This window comes from Pinus tabuliformis, chromosome 6 (assembly GCF_031772625.1).
Source record: "Pinus tabuliformis cultivar Carrire ecotype Pingquan chromosome 6, CPIR1, whole genome shotgun sequence".
In the NCBI taxonomy this organism is placed as follows: domain Eukaryota; kingdom Viridiplantae; phylum Streptophyta; class Pinopsida; order Pinales; family Pinaceae; genus Pinus; species Pinus tabuliformis.
Genome location: NC_142292.1, coordinates 1750584228 through 1750608032, shown reverse-complemented (window position 1 = coordinate 1750608032; position 23805 = coordinate 1750584228). Strand labels below are relative to the sequence as shown.

The window sequence follows — 23805 nt, the reverse complement described above, 5'->3', positions numbered from 1 at the left end:
GAGGGCCAGGGCACTACGCTCACAATTGTACCAACCCAATGAAACTATATTGTTCATACTGTTCTCAATTTGATCACAAAGCAGTAGATTTTCCTATGTTGATTGCGTAGATGTGCGAGAAAGGGGTACTTCAGTCTACTTCGACGTATAATATTCAAATGATGAGGTCCGAACCGCACGAAGAAGACCCAACGTAAACATGATGCTCAGAAGCGGCGCAACCGCAGGGGAAGATAAGGGGAACCAACCCAAGGAAGATACATGGGTTTGCAAGGATCCTATAAAGGAACCTGAGTTTGAATTGGCACACTCAAAGGAAACGTTTGTGGAAGCTAAAAAGAGCTTCGTGGAAGCCTCTACTTCAGGTAGTAAGGATCAACTAGAGACAGGGATAGATCCTTCCATTCTAACTACCTTTCTAGAGACATGCATGAAATTGCTACGTGATAATAAGGTGGTTAAAGGACTACAGGAGTTGATAACTAGGTGCGCCAGGTCAGGGGAACCACATGTAGTCCAAAAATTAGGAAAGCATACATTTCGCACCGGGAGGGAGATGAGATTAACAGTGCAGATTAGCGAAAATGAAATGGATCAGATAATCCTAGACTTGGGTTTGGACATGAATGTGTTACCAAAGCAGACATGGGAACGCATGGGCAGGCCCACATTACAGTGGTCCCCTATTCAATTACGAATGGCGAACCAACAAAAGATATTTCCCATGGGAAGGTTGCAAGGAGTAACAATGGACATTGAAGTCATGAGCACGCAGACGGACTTTGAGGTGATAGAGATTGTTGACGACAACAACCCTTACCCTGCATTGCTAGGAATTGACTGGGCCACTGATATGAATGGAGTCATCAACCTGAAGAAGTGGAAGATGACATTTGAGAAAAAGTCTCTACAAGTAGTAGTTTTGCTAGATCCAGCCGAAGGAGTGCGCTACACTGAACTTGTGTGCGACGATGACAACGACGATGAGCTGGATTGCATTTACCAAATAATAGTGCAAGACCAGGATCAGGTGAACCCGACTGCGGATGGACGAATTTCATCGGAGCACGATAGCTCCTGTACCTCAGATTCGAATGAAGAAATTGAAAGATGGCATAATCGGTTGCACGAAGTGAGGACACTTAATTTCAATACGTTGATAAGATCACTGCACTGTGTGACTACAAAAGTGCACGACTTACCAATATATGATGGGGTTTCCACGGTAGAATAATTTCTAGAAGAATTTGAGCATGCAGTGCCTGAGCAATAACGGTTTGATGCATTAACATGGGTGCTGCACATGGCACCTGCGGAATGGTGGAAGACATATCAAGGAAGTTTGGGAAGTTGGAGCGAATGTTGTAGGATGATGCGTGTACGTTTTGGAAGACCCTAACTAAGGCGGATTGGTGGAAAAGGGCAGAACAGCTTGCAAGCACACCTTTGCTGATGGGTACAGACGTATACCGAATAGACTGTTCCAGCGCGTAGTAGTATTACAATGGCAAGCCCAAATAGGGTGCATTGGTGGAAAAAAAGGATCACACTACAAAGTGTGGGGAGGGAAGCATTGACCAAGGTACACGAAGTCATGAATAGGGGACAAAGGATACTTTTTAAAAAAGGGGACCTGTGAGTCACAGTGGTCAGCTGGGTGTATACGGTGCTATGGATGAACCTGGCCGCAATGTCGAGTTCGAGGCTACAGAATGGTATGGGAACTGAGGTCCCTGGAGAACCTCTGCAAAAGGTCATGCATGTAGCAATGTCGATGAAGAGAATAGCGTGAGAAGTTCGGACTGAAGAACTCACAAGACTACACGAAGAGGAGTATGAAGGGATTTAGGAAGCCATTCGGCAAGGGAATGTGCAACTCCATGAACTGGAAAGAAATAGGGTACTACTGAGAACGAAGAATATGATGCTAGACGTGGAGATTAAATAGCTGGAAAAGGAACTAAAGGAAGACTTTTTGAACGGAAAACTTGGAAAGTTGCAACCGGATATGTACAAACCTAAGGATGGATTGGAGGAGTATGACCACGAGCTAGTTGGTCAAATGCCATGGTTAAGGCCACACCTCACTCTCGAGGGAAATCAAGAGATCAAGCCGCATCAAGCAGCGTGCATAGTGGAAAAAATAGAGACCATGTCGTGGGTTGTTCGCCAAGACGCGACATCGATGCACCAAGGGGGTGTGACCACCTGACTAGTTGAAGAGGAGACAGTCTCACCACTCTAGACAGTTGAAAGAGAGTGCGGGACTATAAAACAGTCTGTTAGAGAGCTGCGTCACAACAGGGGTGCATGTAGGGTCGGTATGTCACAAGGGTTACGGTCACACAAAAGGGGTTGCACTGCTATGTGGATAGACAAGGAAGTGGCCATTGGTGTCACTGTTCATGACAAGATGTCCGAGTTAAGGCAAGAAGGAGCGAGTGGTGGGAAATTAAGATATGAATTAAGAACCAAATCCGGAATGCTCTACCGTAAATCTCGAATTAATGACTTGTATAAGGGGGGAACTATCGAATTTGAATTTCAACAGGCCTATAAATCATAGCTGGTCATCCACCGAATAAACCGTGGCGTCTTGAGAATTAAGTTATTGCACTATCCAATAGGTATGGACCCGTCGAACTTCGACACTTTGAGAGTAAGCCCAGTGTTTGAAACATTGCCAAAAGAGATGCAAGACCTTCGGGATAGCGTAATGTTGATAGCCAAGGACACCACACCGAGCCCAATGCCAATGATGGGATATGTACTAGAAATTCCCAGACAGGTAGTAAGGCCGGTCCGGATGTTGCCGTGAAACCCGCGGTCGAGTAAGTGATCTATGAAAGATAAGGTCAAGATGGTGAATCTTGAGACAAAAGATGGAATTCTATTTGAAAGTTCGTCTTTGGGCCACGTGCCCACAACGAAACTTGAAGATTGGGACCTCGTGGATAGCAACAACTCTCTTGCAAAAATGCAACACAAGCTTCAACAGACATTGAGTATACTGAACCAGAGATCGCAAGCTTGCTGCTCTTGCACAAAAAGTTCATGCATTTGACATCTCAGCTAGAGCTAAAATCCTATGAGTGGTTGCTTTTTGTTAACCTAGTAGAGCAGAATGAGCATCATCAGTTAAGCGAATTAGTAGGGGCAATGGAGCAGGAGCTTGAAGAAGCGTTGCAGGAGGCAATGACGGAGCAACAGATTGTAGTGCATCACTCACAGGGATGGCGGACTGTGAAGCCTTGGCAAAGTGACTCGCCACACTGAAGGGTGACTAAAGGGCGAGTCACAATGTTTGTGTTAAGGGCTTATTGGGCAGCACATCCCCCACGTAACGATTTTGGGGCTTAAAGCCCACAATTTTGGGTAATGGTATTGTAAAGGCTCCGCAAAGTGCACGGAGCGCGAATTGTAATGAGTCAAGTCAAAGGGTTGTTCACCCTAAAAATATTGTAATTTAATATAGAATCTATCAGCCTACCCATGGTCCGCGAACCATGGGAATGTATAAATAAAGCTAGGCTCTAAGTGTAGAAGTCAACTTTTTGTTAGTCTTGAGTTCAAGTGATATGGGTTTTTGAATGAAATATTCACTCTGAGTCTATAAGTCTAAGTCTTGGGTTGTAGGAGTAGGAAGAGGCTCTATAGCTGTGTGTGCAAAGGCCTGGTAGAGTCCATAGCTATGTGTGCAGACCCCTGCAAATGAGTGCACAGGGTAGAGTTGGGATTGTAACAGAACAAAAGTTTAATAAAAGATAAGTTGATTTGGAAATATTGTGCATCCATTCGTATATATGTATGTTTACGCTTCTGGTATATGTTTATGCATCTTCTTACAGTTTATGATTGTGCGCACTTGTTATGAATGTTGAATAATTGATAAGAATATTGGGCCCACAAAATTAAGTTAAGATCTATAATAATAACACAGTAAGGTTAAAGGATTTGAACCATGCCTCTTCGTGCTCTTTACAAAGCTACACGAAGGTCAGACCACTGCGCAGTGCAATCACGCAGGATCAGTTTGTGAACTTCCCAGACTTCATCATTACATCCTTAGGGTGTGGAAACCCGGTTCCAACACCCTCCCATACTACCTCAGGTGAGACCTCAGTCAGTGCTCCATGGACTGTTGTCGAAAGGGCTGGTAGTTTCAGGATTTGTTTGGCTAAAACACTTCTGAACCTGGGTCATGCCCCAACAAGCCAACACACTTTTAGCTGAAGAGCCAACATGTTCGACCAATTGAAAGGCCTTCCTTAATTTTCCAAGTGATCCAACCTAAGAACCTAACTCTGCGGGAAGGTCTCCGTGCTCTCTTGGTCATACAAGCAACATGAAAAGATGACCAGGAGGTGGTAAGCCTTCCTGAGTGACTTCGTCTTGCAGACCTAGTTGGGTGTCATCATGAACTTCGATGGCTCTTTTACCCAATGCTTCAAGATATCTCTTAAGTTCACATTATTGTTGGGAGTGAAGAATAGTGCATCCATGTAGTTCACCGGCTGTGAAATGTGATACATCTGATGGTAGTTTTCCTTCTTGAAGGTGGCAAGTTGTGTTCCACTGGAACTTCTCAATGTCATCATCTGGGGATCAATATGTGAGACAACCCAATGAATGATATCCGTGCATGGGATGGCGGGGTCCCTACATGAAACCCTGTACAAGCTTGACTTATGAATGTTGACATAGACTTGACGATCTTCTAAGTCTTCCTTGAAAGTGCCTGCAAATATGTCCTTCATCTCTTTCCATGCGATCTTCATGTCCTTCTCTATGAACAATTGTGTGTTTGCATCGATGGGAAATTTTATTTACACCTATTCAACCAGGTCTCTTGTGCTACTCTCCATAGTGTCCTTTGATCCAACTCTCTTGGAAACCATGGTGCCTGTACTATTGAGAGACTTCTAAAAAATTGATGTACATGGAGACAAGCAAACACTCACAACAAGCAAATGTTACTTTAAAACAAAATGTACTTCAGGGATCGATCATGTAACGAACCGGGTGACTGCTGGGCAAGATTGTGGAGTGGTGACTCCAAGAGGCCCTCAGAATTTTAGTTAGAACTATGCATTGCATAGTTCGAACTGCCATTGAGCTTGTTGCTAACTGGAACTACACAAAGCGAAGTCCAGTTGGGCTGATTGTGGACTGGAATTTCAATGGGAAGTTTACTTTGGCTTGACTGTTAGTTGGGACTATGCATCGCACAATCCCAGTGGGTAAGACTGGCCATTGACTCCTAGAACAATGTAGAGCACTGGTAGAGGGCAGTGACATGCAATCTTTTACGCAACTCCTGGGGCCAAGTTAGAGCCTCGAGTTTAGGAATGAATATAGCATGCTAGTGAAAGAAAGATCTGAGCCAAGGCAACCCAAATCTGGCCAAGGGTGACTTGAAAACGAGTAGATTCGAAAGTGAAAGCAATGTATGGTGTAAACAGGAGTTAATTATCATGCATGCAATCAAAACCAATGAAGGAATCAATGAAATAGATGAACAATGAAGTGGGTGGAGAGGGTCGCCACAACGACAATTGTTAGTGAAAAAACAATGTTAGGAAAGACAATGGATAACTTGAAACATCACTTCTACATGTTAAAAAGGATGAAAATGCCAGTGGTCATTCAAAAAAACATGTGAAACAACACTCACACAAGCCAAGGAAATAAAAGCGACATAAAAAGGAGAAAAAGACTTGAAAAGGAAAACTTACCCGGAAAAGTTGTGTTGACTGTGCTGAAGGTTCCTAGATGCTTCAGGAATGCCAGAGCTCCAAGATTTAGTGTGTAGAATGAACCCTCAGGTGTCATTTAAATAGATTTGGAAGATTTAGGGTTTATGACGTGCATGCCACAAATCTAGGAAAAGCAACACTTGGCGGGAAGTTTCTAAAATTGACTTTGCATGTAACTCCCAATGCTAAAAATAGATCTGTATTTTTTAGGGATAATTTTTTCTTTTTTCTTTTTTCTTTTTCAGGAAAGACTGCCATGCATGCATGGGAAGATTGTGCAATTTTGGAGGGAACAGGGCAAATTTCTAGCACATGCATCAGAAAACAAACCCAAGAATGCTTTTGTGCAATTCCTGGTCTGAGTGGCTCTAGTTGCCTCCCATGCTCTGCACAATTTCCCAGTTGAAGAAAAGCTGATAGCTAGATTTGTGCAATTCTTGAGCCAAATCCCAGTGTATTGATGTTCTGCACAATTTCTCTAAGAAGGGCTATATGCCAGATTACTCTCCTCATTTCTCGAGAGTAGGGTTGACTGTCAGGCTGCTCTGCACAATTTTTGAGAGCAAGGTTGGTTACCCTCTAGGATTGCGCAGCTTTCCAAGAAAATGCAAGAACCGGATGTGGACGAAGTCACAGGGTCAACTTGTGTTCGAAAAACAAGATATGTTAGGAAACAAAAGTTGTCAAGTGAAAGATAACTTTAAATAAAACACAAGTACCTAAGAAGTGCAAGACATGTTGCTAATATTTTGAGGAGGGAGGCTCCAAAACGAAGAGAAGGAAAGTTTTTGGAGGGTGGTTGTAGCCACTACAACAAGTTTCTTATAATGAGGTTTGCCATTATACATTAATTTCTCGGTCGGAATTTACTTATTAGGCTTGCCGTTATGGATCACATTCACTTTTAATGTATTGAAAACTACAAAGGTTTCTTTCATCTCACATGTAATTCAATACTCTACACCGATGTTGCCATACCATTCACACTTCGAATGATACACTTGTACAAAAGGTCATAGATTAAAAACAACATTTTAATTTTGTTTCAAGTTACTTATATTTTTTTCCTTGGGCAAATTCCTTTTGGACCTCTTGTGGACAAAGGACTGAAGGGTTGATTGAGGAAATTTTTAGAGGCAAGAGTGCTAGTGTGATAATGATTATAATTGTTTACTATGGGTCAATATATTTAAGGAGATACCTTTCCATTGAGTGAGGATGGAGTGTGTCAGCTTCCCTTCAGTTTACTGTTTTTGTTTGGTATGAACCTTGAATGGCTTTCATTTTCCCATGACAAAAGAGAATACTGCATTGAAAAAAATTGGGGATCATCCCACGAGTGAAGTAATTGTGAGATTAAGGATAGGTGATTGCAATGAAGACAAGTTTTACTACCATTAAAAAAAATTAGTAAAACAAAGCAAATATTTTGCGGAGCATCTTTCAAATGACTAGCCCATATGCCAATTTCTAGAATTACATAGATGTTTACTATTGTAAATCTAAATATGATCATCATTTGACCATTTCAAGGATTTTTCATATGGACAACAATCTAGTTATAGGTTTATGGTAGCATGTAAAAATGACTCTTGGAATTTTGAAAGAAGCCACCAAACTTGGTACTAATTGAATAATTTCAAAATGCATTCAATATTCATAGACAGCTCCTTGGGAAGAATATGAAGAGAAAGAAATTATAAAAATCCTTCCATAGCTAGGTTCAGAAGTCATTCCCATCCTTTCTGGACTTCAATTAGTTTACTTAGAAGTGGTAAGAAATATGTTTCTCTCCGCCACACATGCTAAAATTCAAGTTGACATAAAACATTCTCATTTACATGCTTCTCCAGATGAACTCAAATCTTTTGCACAAGAGTAGGAAGAGTATATGCTTGTTGAATATGATGATGTGCCTCTACTTAGAATATATGATAATGTAAAGTATGAAATAAAAAAAAATCTATGAGAGTTGTTTTCCATTTTCAAAAATAAAATGGCATCTTTGTTATCTCATATAAAAGATGTCCTAGAAGACCACCAAAATCACATTTTAAGATTTTTGACTAAATTCTTATGGTTGTGTCATATTTTACCTAAGATGGATCCTTTAACTGAATTTGTCAGCAAGTGGATAAAAGTTTCAAATAAATTTATTTACACAATTAAGGATATAATATTAAGGTCATGCCTCTGGGAAACAAAATTGATCTTGATTGAAGTTACAAGAAAGGTTTTGGAGGCATTTGGGTATGAAAATGTAACCCTTTCTTCTCCCGGGCAAACACATTCATTATAGCTTTGGTTACCATTTATAAGGGAGACGAAGCCACAACTCGACCTACAAATGTTTTATGATAAAATTCCTTACCAAATGGATAATTATCTCTATCAAAGCAAAGAATACGTGCTCATTTCCCTAGTTCTCACATTTCCTTCTACTGATCGGGCTGAAAATTTAGGTGAATGGCTTAAAACAAAGCAAGAAAGATGCCTAGATTTAAGTGTAGCTTTTGGAGTGTGGTGTTATAAATACAAAGAAGAAAAAAGGATATTGTCTTTAGGTTTGATTGGTGTTAATAACAACAATACCTCTACCTCTACCGATGTTGGCCATTAATATAATTGGATTCAAACATAGAAAGCAAGACATCCATATTTAAGTGAAGTTTTTGAATTGTGGTGTTAGAGGTGCAAGGAAACAAAGAGGAGATGGCTTGTATTCATTGATAGAAATTTGGGGCACTCATTACATGATTCAAGATGGTTAAGTAAAGGAACATATAATACCATGTAGAAATCACCTTAAACTGATCATTTCACAGAGAAAGGGAGCCAATAAATTAAACTAGATGGAGGACTAAGATCATAGTAAAAGGAAACATTAAATTACTGGAATTGCATGTAGGGTTTAGAGAAAACTACACCATACATTCCAATTAACCTATGAAGTTGAAGGCAAGAATTCATTTGTTGTTAGAATAGAATACCAATCCCCATCTGGGCATTCCAAATAAAGTTGCTTCTTGGCATGTATCTCTACTATTCATTAAACGGACATGGTAGAATGGTAGAGTATCCCAACGGTAGGGGTAGGTCTAGTTACATTCCTAAAACTCTAGGCATGTGATACTTAGTATAATGAGCAATGATGGTTTGTTTGGAATATTAATCTAGTTGGTGGTAAGTAATCTAGCTTGGGGAAAACTTGAATTATACCCATTCCAAATTTGGAGGGGGCATGAGAACCACCTTGGAGATCCAGTTTTTTTAATTTTTCCTTTTCTACTTGAGTTTGATGTCAAATATTATTTTTGTTTTCATTTTCTTTAAGTGTTATATACACACACAACTACAAACACATTCCCCCCACCTAAGCTATAATGAAGCTTGCTTCTATTAGCACAACAAGACAACTGATATTCATTATATATAAAGGAATCTAATTTAGCAACACAACATGATCATCTTTGCATCTATTACACGCCTACTGTAGAATAGGAAATAAACAATTTACTGTTTCCTCCAAATCACCAATAGGAACTTAAATCAACTCGTGCCTAATATGATGCATTTAACAATACTTACCTATTACATATAAATAATATAAATAACATCAAGTATAGGTTGATCCTAAAGCTTAAAAGCATTCTTTCACTTTTATCCAACAACCCTATTGACAACATCATTATGTTCTACAATTGCAGTCCAAGGTTCGATAATTTTTTTAAAGGATTCTTGTAAACTTCCTCCATCATTTGATTTGTATCACCCTCAAAAGCCACAAGACACCATCTTAGATTACATTCTACAAACTTTAGAGTTTCTCGCCTATTACAAAAATCTTTCCTTACTTTAAAATTTAGATTTGGTGGACTCTTCTCATTGGTTCACAAGTTACGACCCAGTTCAACATCATTCATCACTCTAAGCTTCCCTTCCAAATAAATATGCTTTCCATTAGCATTTTTGTGTGTGCGTCAAATGTGCATCCATAATGTTATCAACAAATGTCATGAGTCAACATTGGACACAAAGATCCTAATCAATGATCCTATTGATATTTTTAGATTTTTAGGTTCCACTAGTTGCAGATGAGGGTCATTAGATTTCCCAACACCAAATGAAACTTTTTCCCTCTCTCCTAAAAGCATTAGATACCAATGCTTCTATTGTGGAGAGAAATGATAGAGATTGTAATTCTTAGTTTTTAGCATATGTATTTCTCATTATTATTTTGGTAGGATGGTATCATTGTGGATTGATGCAACAAAGCATTTTGGTTTCCTATTCTCATGGACTAGTTGAGATCTTATATCTATCTATCTCTATTATTGTGCTTCATTGCTAATTTTTAGGATCTTGTCGAGATTTTCTCTCCTAGTTTGTTGAGTTACTTTTCTTGATGTAAAGCTATACAAACTTAATTGCTTAATGAAAAAAGAAAATAGAGATTTTGTTTCACACTTTAGTGTTAAAATTTGCTAACAAGTGGAATTTCACACATCTAACATATTACTAATTTGAGTATTAATACATGGAGATGCGTTCCTTCATCTTTTAAGAATTGTAGGTCTTCCAACACTAGATGTGCAAATTCCTCCAACCATTTGCTCCTCATTGTTATGATTTCACTTATTATCAATAATTGGTATAGTGTGTTCATTTTGGTTACAAGATCAATGCAATTGTACAAGAACATCCTTTTGCACAAATAAATTGTACCAAAACAAAATAGACACTTCTGTATTACACAACCTTTAATTCAATGTATGAATAAAAAATTATACTAAGGTAAAATAAAAGCTACTCATCAAGAATTTATGTGAAAATGGTAATAAGATAAGATAATTTTGTTGATATCCTATTGATGACAACAAATTTTATCAATGAGACTCGAAAGTATAGCCAACATAAATTACACAAAAGCATCTAAAGTCCTAAAATATGCAGGATGCAAACAAAAAGATTTAGGATTACCATCTGGAAGTCAAATAATGTGCTAGTAAAAGGAAGTAGTTTTCCTTTGAATAAATGAAGCATAAACTAGGATTGAGCATGTTTATTTATTTCAAAAAATGCAAAAAAAATAGAAAAATAATTTATTCAAAATCATTTTCCCTTTTAAATGAAAGGAATGTAACATACCTCTCTGAGGCAATAATATGGAGAAATTTATCTTCAAATTCTCGATAAAGTTCCAGTGCAATAATACATGTTCCTTTAGAATTCTGCACCAATTGATTGCCTAGCCTCACTAACTCACCTTCAACAAGTTGTGATCTACCCTCCAACCTGATATTTAAAAAATAAATTTTAATAACAAGGAAACATGTACTGATTGTTCATGAGTATGAGTACTAACAACAATTTAGTTTCAAACATGTTGAATTCCAATTTAAATGTTGGACCATATTTTTGTATGCCAAAATTTCATATAAACTACAATTTTTAGATTTTTTAAGATAACGTATACTCTAAAATTACTGCATTTCATATTTTTAAAATAGGATACCTATCTACTTTACTTCTAATCACTTTGAAGAGAGATCATGTTTATATGCTGCCAAGGTGTTGTTTGTAAGAAAATCATTTTGATTGACACAAATTTGATTTTGAGGAAGGCCGACTATTATGACATCTATATGGATATTTCATTAGTTGTGAGTCTAAAACTACAATATGTTATTAGAAAGATTTTGGATTTGTATCATTCTATGTACTATTGAATTGGATTTACTTGTATTGTTGTTGGTGAAATCAACTAGTGTGTTTACAATGTGTGCATTCAATATCATCTCTATTTGAAAAATTGAAGAAACTTAGAAATGTTGTCATACTGGTATAGAATACAATTTTTTTTCATGTGCTCTTTTCAAACTTAAGGGTAATTTTCCCAAAAGGGATATTACATCAAACCACGCTTGGGCAATCCAAAAGGTCAATATGGAAAATTAGAATGCAAGTGCTCCTCAAGCATATTCCTCAAATATGTGATTAAATAGAAAATACTTTTAGTCAACTTCCTAATTAAAGCTTTGAATGTGCTATAAGAATATTACTTGAAACAACATAGTTGCACTAACTATCCCTATCCATAATGGCCCCTGATGTAACATCCCTAGTGAAGATTCCATGTAAAAATATATATAAGTCCACAGTGATGGGACACGTATACCAAGCTGAATGGTGGTGGAAACATCCTAATAGGTGTAGATTGATTTTATTGTTGCTAAGGAAATTGGCAAACACAATGGCAAAGGCTTTGGAAAGGCATGAGGCATTTATTAGCATTTTATTTATGAAAATAACAGGAATTAGGAGAAAGGGAAGGTGAAAGGTCACAGGTTGCATGTGAGGAGGAAAATGAAGGAAAATAATGGAAAATGAAGAAAATAAAGGCCTCATTAATAAAAAGGCTTATGAGGATCAGTGGGAAAGATTTGGTGAGCTCAGTGTTGGAGCTCTCTCCTATTCTCTCTCTCTCTCTCATACTCTTGGATACTTAGAGTTTTCTTGGAGCACTCTTGGAGGTTGTGGCATACTTGGAGTTTTGGAGCAGGCAGGAAAAGGAAAAGCAGGAAAGTCCAAGAGAGCATTGGTATCAACATCTACAATGGGTTTTTCTTACAGGTATCAAGTTGCATGTATGATTTCCTCACTAGTTTTGGCATGCATGGCACATGCATGTGGTTTCTTGGTTATGATCGGTTATTGACACGGAGGATGATCGGGATTGACAATGGATTTTCCTAGCCCTGCCATTTTTTGGATAGCCATGGTGTTGTGGGTTTATTTTCTTTGTTTTTGGTTGTTTCTCATGTTTCCTTAGCCTAGGTTGAGCTATTAGTTCCTAGAAGCCTTTGTTGGAGAAATGATCTAGAGCCTTGTAATGGCTTGGGTTGAGTTACTAGTCACGTAGCTTGGTTGGACAAATGTTCTAGAGCCCTGTAACAACTTGGTTTGAGTTACTAGTCTCGTAGCCTTGGTTGAAAAAACACTCTAGAGCCCTTGGTGGATTGAGTTACTAGTCCCGTAGCCCTGGTTGGACAAATGCTCTGGATCCCAGTAAACGCTGTGGGTTGAGTTACTAGTCACGTAGCCTTGGTTGGAAAAACGCTTTAGAGCCTGGTAAAAGTTGTCACTTGAGTTACTAGTCTTGTAGCCTCGGTTGGAACAAAAAATATGGAACCATGGAAGGCTGGGATAGAGACAGATATGATGTTCATTTTGTGATGTCCGATCATGAGGTGGAATCACTATTTGATGGGATGAGGTGGATGGCCTTTGAAAGCCGTAGATGAGTTTTGATTGATGTGTTCTAAGGAATCCCACATTCATGCTTGAAATATGGCACGAGGGTGAATGGCTGAAGAGACATTTGGCTTAATCATTCTACAGTTGGGTGGAATGTGGAAGTCCCATCTTGGGTTTGGATTTTGAATCATTAATGAAAGGTTATTTCTCCTTGTATCTCTATGATCATTATGATGGATTATATGTGTTTTATATGGCCGCGATTTCATTAGTATTTCTGTCCCTATTATGTTGGTTATTTACATGTTTTATGACAACAACTATGAGTGGCTCTCATCACATTCTTACTTGTTATTGAATGATCAATGTATTTATGACCTAATCCATGAAATGGAAGCTAATGTGATAATGAGACAATGCTTCATAGCGAATCTTAGATAAGTATGAGACCCCTATGCTTAGATCTGTTATTTACGCCTGTAGGTTGCATATTTACTAACTGTTTGACAAAATGTCTATTATGGTTAGACTTGGTTAGGTTAAGCCCTTGATCAGGTTTTGTGTTAGAGTCTTTTCCTTGGTGTCATTTAATGTCTTGGAGAGTCTCATCAAGTTCTAGGCATTGTTTTGGAGACTAATCCTTAAAAGGTGGCTTAAATCTCGCAGCCTTTGGCCCCGAACTGGCTGATAGAGACTGTAGTCTCTCCCTTGCAGGCACTTTGGGAGCGATTATAGGTTTACAGTTGCATGAATGCCTTGTCATGGGATCGAATATGGGTTTAATTCATGTAAATGCTAGGCTAACCCAAGGCATTGGACACCTGGACTGGTGGATTAGCTCTTGGGGTCCTGAAGCACCTAAGAGAGGTCTGTGTGTTGTGTTTCCGTCAATACCATTTCCTTAAGATTACCTAGGAGGTTTAATCATGCCATAGTAGCCTCTCATTGCATGTTTACCCCGATTAGTTGGTAGCTTGGGTAGATGTGGGACGAGGGTGTTACACTTAATATCATCATCCCAAAAATTGCATAGAGAAAATTGTCAAAATCTATATGAGTAGTGAAATGTACTTTTGCTTAGGAGATTAGATAAAAAGAACCATGAAGGACTTACAAATTATAAAAATAAACTACATATTATCATAATACAAGCCGCATATAAGCAGTTGATGAGGACCTAGCTATGTCAATGAAAGAGGATTGTCTCGTTAATAAATACAAAAAGGTGACAAATGAACAATTACATGATGAAGTGGGAGAAAGACATGAAAATCCATTTCAGAAAAATTCAAAAAACCAAAGACACTTTAAAAAAGATTTGGTTCGAAACGCATCAAAAATACACTTCTAATGTGATTTCTACCGAAAATTTTCCAATTGTTCATAATATAAATCAAAGAAACCTGAATTTTGAAAAAACACTATCTACTAAATAATTGAATAACAAATCTATATTTTTAATTAAAAAATAATTTTAAATTTAAAAAAATAATTATTTCACAGCATCAAAAACATAAATACATTCAGCAAAGACAGATTTACATTAAAATTGTAAAGGACATCCTCATTGACATTATTCCACACATATATCTCTGCTTCTTCTTCTAGTTTACTATTTATAACATTCTCTCGAACAACCTGAGATCAGTTACCAAAGCCGATTTGTCCCCCAAAAAAATTATATTTCATTTACATATTTAACATGGTTGAAAAACCCTGGCTTCGGGTTAAATGGCATTTGTGGATGCAAAAGCAAAGTGTGAAACCTTACAAAGATCGATCGATATGTCCAAAGCTTATTGAATATGTAACGCTTGCTTCATTATGTAACGCCGTAAATAGACTATACAGCAGTCACTACAAAATGCACCCACATTAGCTACCTATACTTCTGAAATGCTCCCACATCAGCGACCTATACTTCTGAAGTTCCCGCTGTTCTAGATGACAAACTTGACTAAAGGGCACTTATTGACTCAAGTCTCACTTCCTTTGATTTGCAACGCCAAACTTTATGGCTCTGACGTGACCCGCAGCCTCAAGACTTGAGGAATTGCAATGGCAAGGTCAATGCCGTGAAGGACAAGATTTATATCTATACTGCGAATTCGCAGGCAGTGACTGAAAATTGAAGATAAGTTGAGATGGAAGGTGACCAGAATAAGGGTTTTTGACTGAGTTTTCACAGCTATGGCTTTATTTCTTCGTTTATTCATGTTGTCATGCTATGTCTTCTAACAGATTGTTCGATTTGTCATAGCTCAAGTCTATGATCAAGCTCAAGTCTATTAATTTTTTGATAGTTACTTTAATAATACCCTGCATTAATATATTGATATTTAATATTTCTTATATGGTAGGTTTGAAGTTGAGATTTGCCACAACTGAAGTTGAGATTTGGTACAATGGACATATTCTATTTTTTATTTTTCAAATCAATCTAGGATAAAAAAATCTTAACTGAAATATTGTAAAGAAAATCATATAAATATATGAAATGAAATATATATATATATATATTTCATCCCAATATTTATACTTATTATAACATTAGGGTTTTCGACATTGATTTTAATACAAAACATAGGTTTAATTTTATTATTTCAAAATTTGTAATCTAATATATTGCAATTTCAAAATTTAATTTAAGGTGCTAATTTTTTTTATTAAAGTAGTTTCATAGTTTTTTAGTTATAAAAAAATAATGTGGAATTTGATATACATTGATTTGATAATAATAATTTTTAATTTAATATACATTGATTTTACAAACAAATACAATGTTTTAATGGACGTTGATTTTAATACAAAACATTGCTTCAACCTATAATTGTTCCAAATCATTTTAATAGAATCCCTTTTTAGTCTTTAACAGCCTCATCAATACAATAATGTGTAGTTTAACATACATTACATTTACATAATAATATGCAATCAATACAATATTGTGTAGTTCAATGTACATTACCTTTATATGATGATTTGTAATTTAATATAATACAAAATGATTTAATGCAAAACATTGTTTTAATATATAATGATTTTATATGTTACTTTGTAATTTATGTGATTTAATATATAGTGATTCATCTATTATAAATGTTATAAATAATAATTTAATTAATGTGTTTAGTAATAAAAATTAATGTTAGATCTTAGACTTTTGTGATCCATATTGATAATAAGGTTGTCTTTGGGATTAATCACATTGTAGAGATTTGGTCTACATTTCGAACCAACTAATGTGGTTCATCCTCACGACAAATCACATTTGTTGGATGTTTCACACCATTTGTCGTGAGGATCAACCACATTAGTTGGTTCGAAAAGTCGACCAAATCTCTACAATGTGATTAATCCGAAAAACAACCTTATTATCAATAAAAATTAAATAACATATTAATTTTTTGATAATTACTTTAATAATACAATGCATTAATATATTAATGTTTAATATTTCATATATTGTATGTTTGAAGTTGAGATTTGGTACAATTGACATATTCGATTTTCTATCTTTCAAATCAATCTAGGATAAAGAATTCTTAATGGAAATATTGTAAAGAAAATCATATAAATACATGAAATGAAATAGAAATAAATATGGAGGATATACATTTTTTTTCGCCCCACTATATATGCTTTTTATAACACCAGGGTTTATATCCATAGTCAACCATGGACAATCATGGTCAGCCATGGTTGATGATGGTCAACCATGTTTTATAGAATCAACCATGGTCAATCGTGGTCAAACATGTTTGAACGTTGTGTTGTAACAAAAATTGTCTCAATATGAAAATCAACCATGATCAATCATGGTCCAATGCCGCATTGTGACAAGTATTGTCTTGATATGAAAATAAACCATGGTCCAACATGGAATTTTCCTAAGGATTGTCTCAATATGAAGATCAGCCATGGTTAATCATGTTTACTTTAGTGTTTATAATATTTATCTTAGTGTTTATATATATTGGGTTTATAATATTAGTCCCTTGGGTTTAATCTTATTCCCTTAGGTTCGTAATCCCTTGGGTTTATAATATCAATCCATTAGGTTTATAATATTAATCATGGTAAACGACAACCAATCCAGCCAACCATATTCAACCATGGTCAAACCATATGGATATGGAAATCAACCATGGTCAACCATGATCCAAAGTTTTTTTCTCACAAAGATTGTCTCGATATGAAAATAAATCGTGGTCAACCATGGTTAACCATGGTTCAATGTTGCATTGTGACAAAAATTGTCTGTATATGGAAATCAAACATGGTCAACCATGTTTATTTTAGGGTTTATAATAATCATGTTAGGTTTTATATACATTGGGTTTATAATTTTTATACCTTCGGATTATTATTCCCTTGGGTTTATAATATCAATCCCTTAGATTTATTGATGTAAGTGTTCATATTCCTAGGGTTGAATATTATTCAACAATGGTCAACCATGTTCAACCATGGTCAACCATGGTCTAATGTCACATTGTGACAAGGATTGTCTCAATATGAAAATCAAGTATGTTCAACCATGTTTATTTTAGTATTTTTAATATTTATATTATGGTTTTTATGCCTTGGGTTTATAATATTTGTCCCTCGGGATTAATATTATTCCCTTAGGTTCATAATCCCTTGGGGTTTTAGTATTAATCTCTTGGGTTTATTGTTCCTTCTCGCTTATAATATCAATTGCTTGGGTTTATTATTCCCCCGCCAACCATGGTTTATTCAAAGCGTCTAAAATTTATTTTAATCGAAATAATGTCACTATTCCCTCGTTGGTCTTAGGTTGAGAAAATGGAGTCCACCAACCAAGGATTTCCCCTCGTGGGAAATCCTAGTCCTTTCTCCTCCTACGGAGATGTTGGTGCACCTCATATGGCCACATTGTCCCTTCCAGGACTGACAATTGGCCTGTCGGTATGGATTTTATCGACCTCTATCGTTCAAAGCACCATGATTCCTGAACAATTGAATCAGCAACTAGATGATACTAGAGTTACCCCCCAACCTTCTACTTCATTTGTCTCTCCCCCTCCTTCTTCCTCTTCGCTTGGTGAAGATAGTAAAACTAAAAACCAAGTAACTGAGAAGAAGAAGAAAGGGAAGGAGAAGAAGAAGAAGGAGCCAATGGCAAAAAGGGGCAACCATGCATCATCTAGCGAAAATCCACACACTGCACCATCCAAACCTAAATCCCCATGTGTCATCTACAAAGGAGACCATTATCATCGAGATTGTCCTTGCATCCAACGGATCTTAAGGGACTGGTCTCCCCACTTGCACAATCCGGTGTCGTCAACCTCTAACAATCATGTTGAGAGTACACCGTCAACTAGTGAAAATGAAGTCACCGGACAAAAAAAAAAAATCTAAATTCCCCTACAGACTGTGTGAAGGTGATCATACCCTCCACCATTGTCCCTTCCTAGATGAAGCTAAAAGAGTCTTGGATAATCATCCTGCATCACCGCAGTGACTCCCTCCTAGATACAAGAAACTCTTGCCGAATCCATTGCTAGTTGCAAATCTGACTGACCCACCTTTGTTGTCGGTCGAAGAACCTATCATTGAAGGTAAGCCCTCTGAGTCCACATTGGACCAAATTCAACAAGTCGAGACAACAGTCGACCCCATCTTGGCTTCAAAAGATTTACCTTCAGATGATACAGTCACCAAAGAGAATGAGAACGACACCATTCAAATTCTTTTCGTAAGCGCAGGCTCTGATGAACATGGGGGCAATCTGCCCATTCCTTTACCGTAGGAAGGAAATTTGTCAGAGTTGTATCTGGCCATTTATTTCGTCCCACCTCCAAGCAACCTAGTCGTTTCCTTTGATTGGAACCTACTAGGCAGACCCCGTTTACCGTCTAATGTAACATTCTGAATCATAGTGCAAACTTACAAAATGGTCATGGTTGGTACCATCATAGATGAAGGGGCTTCTGTGAGTATCCTTTCCTCGACTGCTTGGAAAGCGCTTGGTTCGCCATCACTTTTGCCTGAGATGCGAAATCTGACAGCCTTCTATAAAGGAACCAGTCGACCGTTAGGGATCCTTCCAAGTTTACCTATAACTTTGAGAAGGAAAACTGTTTATCTGAATGTAATGGTAGTCCAAGGACCTTTAGATTACAATCTACTCCTTGGGCGTGACTACATTTATAGCATGGGAGCTATTGCTTCCTCACTCTTTTGAGTAATGTGTTTTTCGCATGAAGGCAAAGTGGTCCAGCTCGTAGACCAGCTTTCATTCCCTGGTTCACACATAGCTAATAGTCAAATGCCATCCCTAACAGGTCTTTTTGCGCAAGGAATGTCTCATCATTCTCCAGTCCGTCCACCTGATGAATGCGAGTGATTCGGTGGTCGTGACTAAAACCCAGGGGGCATGCACCCTGGTCTGGTTCGGCAGGAAAACTTTAGGTATAGGGTAGGTTTCTGTAGAGGATATATGACTGGTCCGACACACCCGTCCGTTTAGGAAAATGGGATTAGACCAGGATAAGATACCTCTGTTAGAAGTTAGGCCTTTCCCGATAGAATAAATGTTTTGCCTGCAAATTGAAGGGTAACCTAGAAAAGGTAGGCCTTTCCCGATAGAGCAAATGTTTTGTCTACAAATTGAGGGGTAACCTGGGAAACTCTACTTCGCTATACCTGGGGGCATGCAAACCTTTTTGCATGAAAGTGAAAAGCGACCATTTATTTTCCTAGTTTGTAGATTCTTAACCCTTTAAACTCGTAGGATCGGTCGTTCCTAGTTTACATAATAAAACGAGTCAGAGCATAATTTCGAAGGGTGCAAGCTCCCTAAAAAATGAACCTATCGATGAGACATCCTTATTATACGACTAGCATGAGCAGTTTTACGTGAAGTTCAAGCTTGTTAAAAATTAAACCTAGCAATGAGCATATGTTCCACTAGAGTTTAAGCTCATTAAAAAATGAACCCACCTCCGGTAAATAACCATTGTGAATGATTATCATCATATTTTGAGCCTTGGTTGTGTTCTTACCATCACCTCCACTCTGTTTTAGCCAATCATTCACCTCCATTTGATTGTTTACCCCTTTTGAGGAACAACTATGATGAGTGATCCTATTAGCCACCCTTTTACACTACCGTGATTGGGAAAGTTCCAAAACTCACTTGGAACCAGCTGCTATCTGAAAACATCACTCGTTCCTCAAAAAACAAGTCTCCTTTAAGCTCTTTTCATCTGACTCATAAAATATGAAAATATTGCCAAGAAATTGGCCTCTCCGGCTCATTAAAGTGATCGAAAGTGCTATCCCTCCTCTAGATTTTAATCTTTTTGGACCTGAGGGATCATTACACAAAATGATCGAGCATTTTTCTTGTTCGGCTCATTAAAACTATCGAAAAGTCATCCCTTTCGCATTGTTTTATACTTTTTTGGACTTAAAGGATTATATTACGAAAAAGGAATATTGGAGTTTCCTTTCCGTCTCTTTTCAGACTCTCTAAAATTGAAAAGGACCGAGTTATCCTTATCGTTAAACTTGTTAAAACAATAGCGACAAACTTGTTGATTCAGACAAGAGCAAGTTTCATTGTCGCTAGGCTCGTTAAAACATAGTGACGGGTTTGCCCGAAGGGAAAATTATAGAACAAGCATATGTTATCCTCCTCAAGCTTGACAAAAATAAAGAGGTACTGGTCAGAAATGACTGGGGAAAATTGGGAAGAAAACGTGAAGAAACTTTATTGGTAATAGGTTGCTCTTGAACATGACACTTTCATTCCATCACCATGATTGAGTCGGGTTGGGTTATTCCATTCACCGGTCATATCACCATTGGTCCACCGTACCATCCACTTTTGGGGTTAATGCTACCAATCCATTTCAGTGTCGCCAATATGTTCAAGAGAAGTCGCTCAGAGAATTCACCTACCTAGATTGTGTCTCATCCGCTACAATACCTTCACGCTTCATTCTTTCTTGACCGCCACCCTGAACCTTGTATCATCAGATCATTTTCACCTCTACAAGATCATTTTCTCCATTCCGTGTCATAGATGTGGGATCCATTAATGCCCTCCTACGATAGGTCACTTCTTGTCGACATCAGCTCATTATCCAAGAAGATGACCTAGGGACAATCATTCCAGTACTTTGAAGATTGCATCCCTCAATGGAAAGTTTCTCACTTCTGGCGACAGGTTTACACTAATGGCCTTTGACCGAAAGATTTTGCGTGGTGTTCGACATCAACTCATGTATTCACACCACGTCAATTGTACTTTCGTACCTTGAGGGTCATCATCATTATCGGTGATTCCTCTCATGTCTGTTAACAGCTTACATCATTGGCTGGTAATCAGGCGATGTCTTTCCATGTTCGACACCAGAACATCTTTTCACATGGATCGACTTGTACTTTCAGGCGAAGATTGAATGAGTTTTGAAGACCCCGGATCTAGTTTCATCCATCCGGGTTGCGATATATTCAGGAAAATAAAGACATCAAATGTACATCATTGCTGCACAAATAATCATCCAAACTAAGGGATGATCGCTCTACCAGAATCGTCAGTCTGCACACAGACGGTTGTCTCTCCTATGTACATGAAAATGAATTTATTAAGCTGAGCATGGCAATGCCTGCCTCAGCTAGATCATGAAAATATTATGAAGATAATGTAGTGTATTGTATCTTATTACAGGTCACCTTCCAGTGCGAAAAACCTCAGATCCTCATTATAAAGCATTTCACCCGACATCAAAAGATTTACAACCTCATACTTTAGGGGGCAACTGTTATAGACATATTTGGGCACTGCAACCCCAATCATATATGTCCATAAACCAAGGGCTTATAAGTCCCTAAAAGTGTTGTTTCATACCATAAAGGAGCAAGGTCAGCTGATTACATCATCTCCCAGAAGTTTTCCATGAAAAAAAACTCAGAACTGGTCAAAGCAGGACCATATAGACTGCCCAGTGCAAAGGGTGCAATGAATCTCACCTACCACATGCAAAAAGTACGAAGCATACTGGAAAGCCCTTCTGTAGGGTGCGATGACCGAGAGCAGATAAATGGCACAAGCAGTTTGCTAGGTGGAGACCCTATGAATCTTCTAGAAGCTGCTCATTTGACACTTGCCTCCCTGAATTCACCCAAGGATGAGTAAGAGATCATGAAATCCCAAATTGGAACCAAGAAATATCAGAGAGATGACACTAATCAAAATCCCAGAAGCTGACTCACCCCCTTGCAAATATCTATAAATGGATCCCTCATCCCAGAGATCCAAAGGTTGGAACTTGGTAATTTGCAAAGAGGTGTTGTTGGTTTCTCTTTGAAGACATTGTTGGGTGATCTTGCTTTGTGTGAGGTGAAGAGGGCTTTCAAGCTGGGAGGATGGCGCTGGGTCAGACCAAGTGGTTGTAATCCTCTCTTCTACTACTTTTACTAATAAAGCTATTTGAGTTTTCCTCCATATTTTTGTGTATCTCTGAATATTGTGTTGATATATGCATTTGTATGGTCAATATATATCTGATCCTATATTGTTTATAGTGATAGATCTCTATGCTTTGATGGTATTATGTTGCTGTGAATCTACAGGTGCTCTTTGAAGCAAGACAAGTAAGGAAGTAGTGGCGAGATTCTGTCAAAGGAGAAAGGAAACAAGCAAGGAGCCAAGTGGAAGACTGAGCTTGGTACTCTCTGCTTCTTTCTCATCTCTCTCTCGTAAAGGAAAAAACAAGTGACTTTAATCTTTTGTTTCTAAGATAGCTACCCATCTCAGTGGGACTAGCATCTTTGAATAGACACTAGATTTCTCGATAACATTTACCAATGCACCTTCTACATTTCAAGGTTTGATGAATTCCATTTTCAAACCCTTCCTTAGAAAATTTGTGTTAGTATTTTGATGATATACTAATCTAAAACAAGTCTTGGAAGGATCATGTTGAACATGCTGACAGGGTGCTCAAACTATTGGAGGAGAAACAATTATATGCAAAAAGCTCCAAATGTTTCTTTGGAGTACAAGAGGTGGAATATCTGGGTCATATTGTATCTCATCAAGGTGTTAAGGTAGACCCTAGCAAAATTAAATACATTAAGGAATGGAAAATCCCCACATCCATAAAGTATCTACGATGATTTCTCAAGTTCACAGGGTATTATCGCAAGCTTTTTAACAATTATGGGAGAATAGCAACACCTCTAACAGCATTATTGAAGAAAGATGCATTTTCATGGACTCCAGAAGCAACAAAGGCCTTCAAAAATCTTAAAGAGGCAATGTGCCAAGCACTGGTCTTAGCTACGCCGGACTTCAAAAAAACCTTTATTGTGGAATGTGATGATTCAAAAAATGAAATTGGTACTGTTTTAATGCAAGATGAAAGACTCATTTCTTTCGAAAGTCGTCCAATCAAAGGAAAGTATTTACAAAAAGCTATTTATGAGAAGGAAACGTTGGCAATACTACATGCACTTAAGAAATGGAGACCCTACCTAATGGGAAGACACTTCAAGGTAAAAACGGATCATGATAGTCTTAAATACTTTTTAGAACAAAGATTATCCTCTGAAGAGCAACAAAAATTGGTCACAAAGATGTTCAGTTATGACTTTGAAATCATCGACAAAAAATGGAAGAAAAATGTTGTGGGATATGCACTCTCAAGAAAGGATGAGGATGTGGAAGCATTGTTGTGTGCCATTTCTATTATCCAACTAGATTAGATAAACGAAGCAAGGGATGAATGGAAGAATGGCAAAGAAATGTGGG

At 37.7% G+C, this 23805-nt stretch overlaps 1 pseudogene; it reads left to right on the top strand.

The window, feature by feature from the left end:
• Positions 1-7046: 7046 nt before the first annotated feature.
• Positions 7047-8376, top strand: LOC149265926 (BTB/POZ domain-containing protein At3g05675-like; annotated as a pseudogene).
• Positions 8377-23805: the final 15429 nt, after the last annotated feature.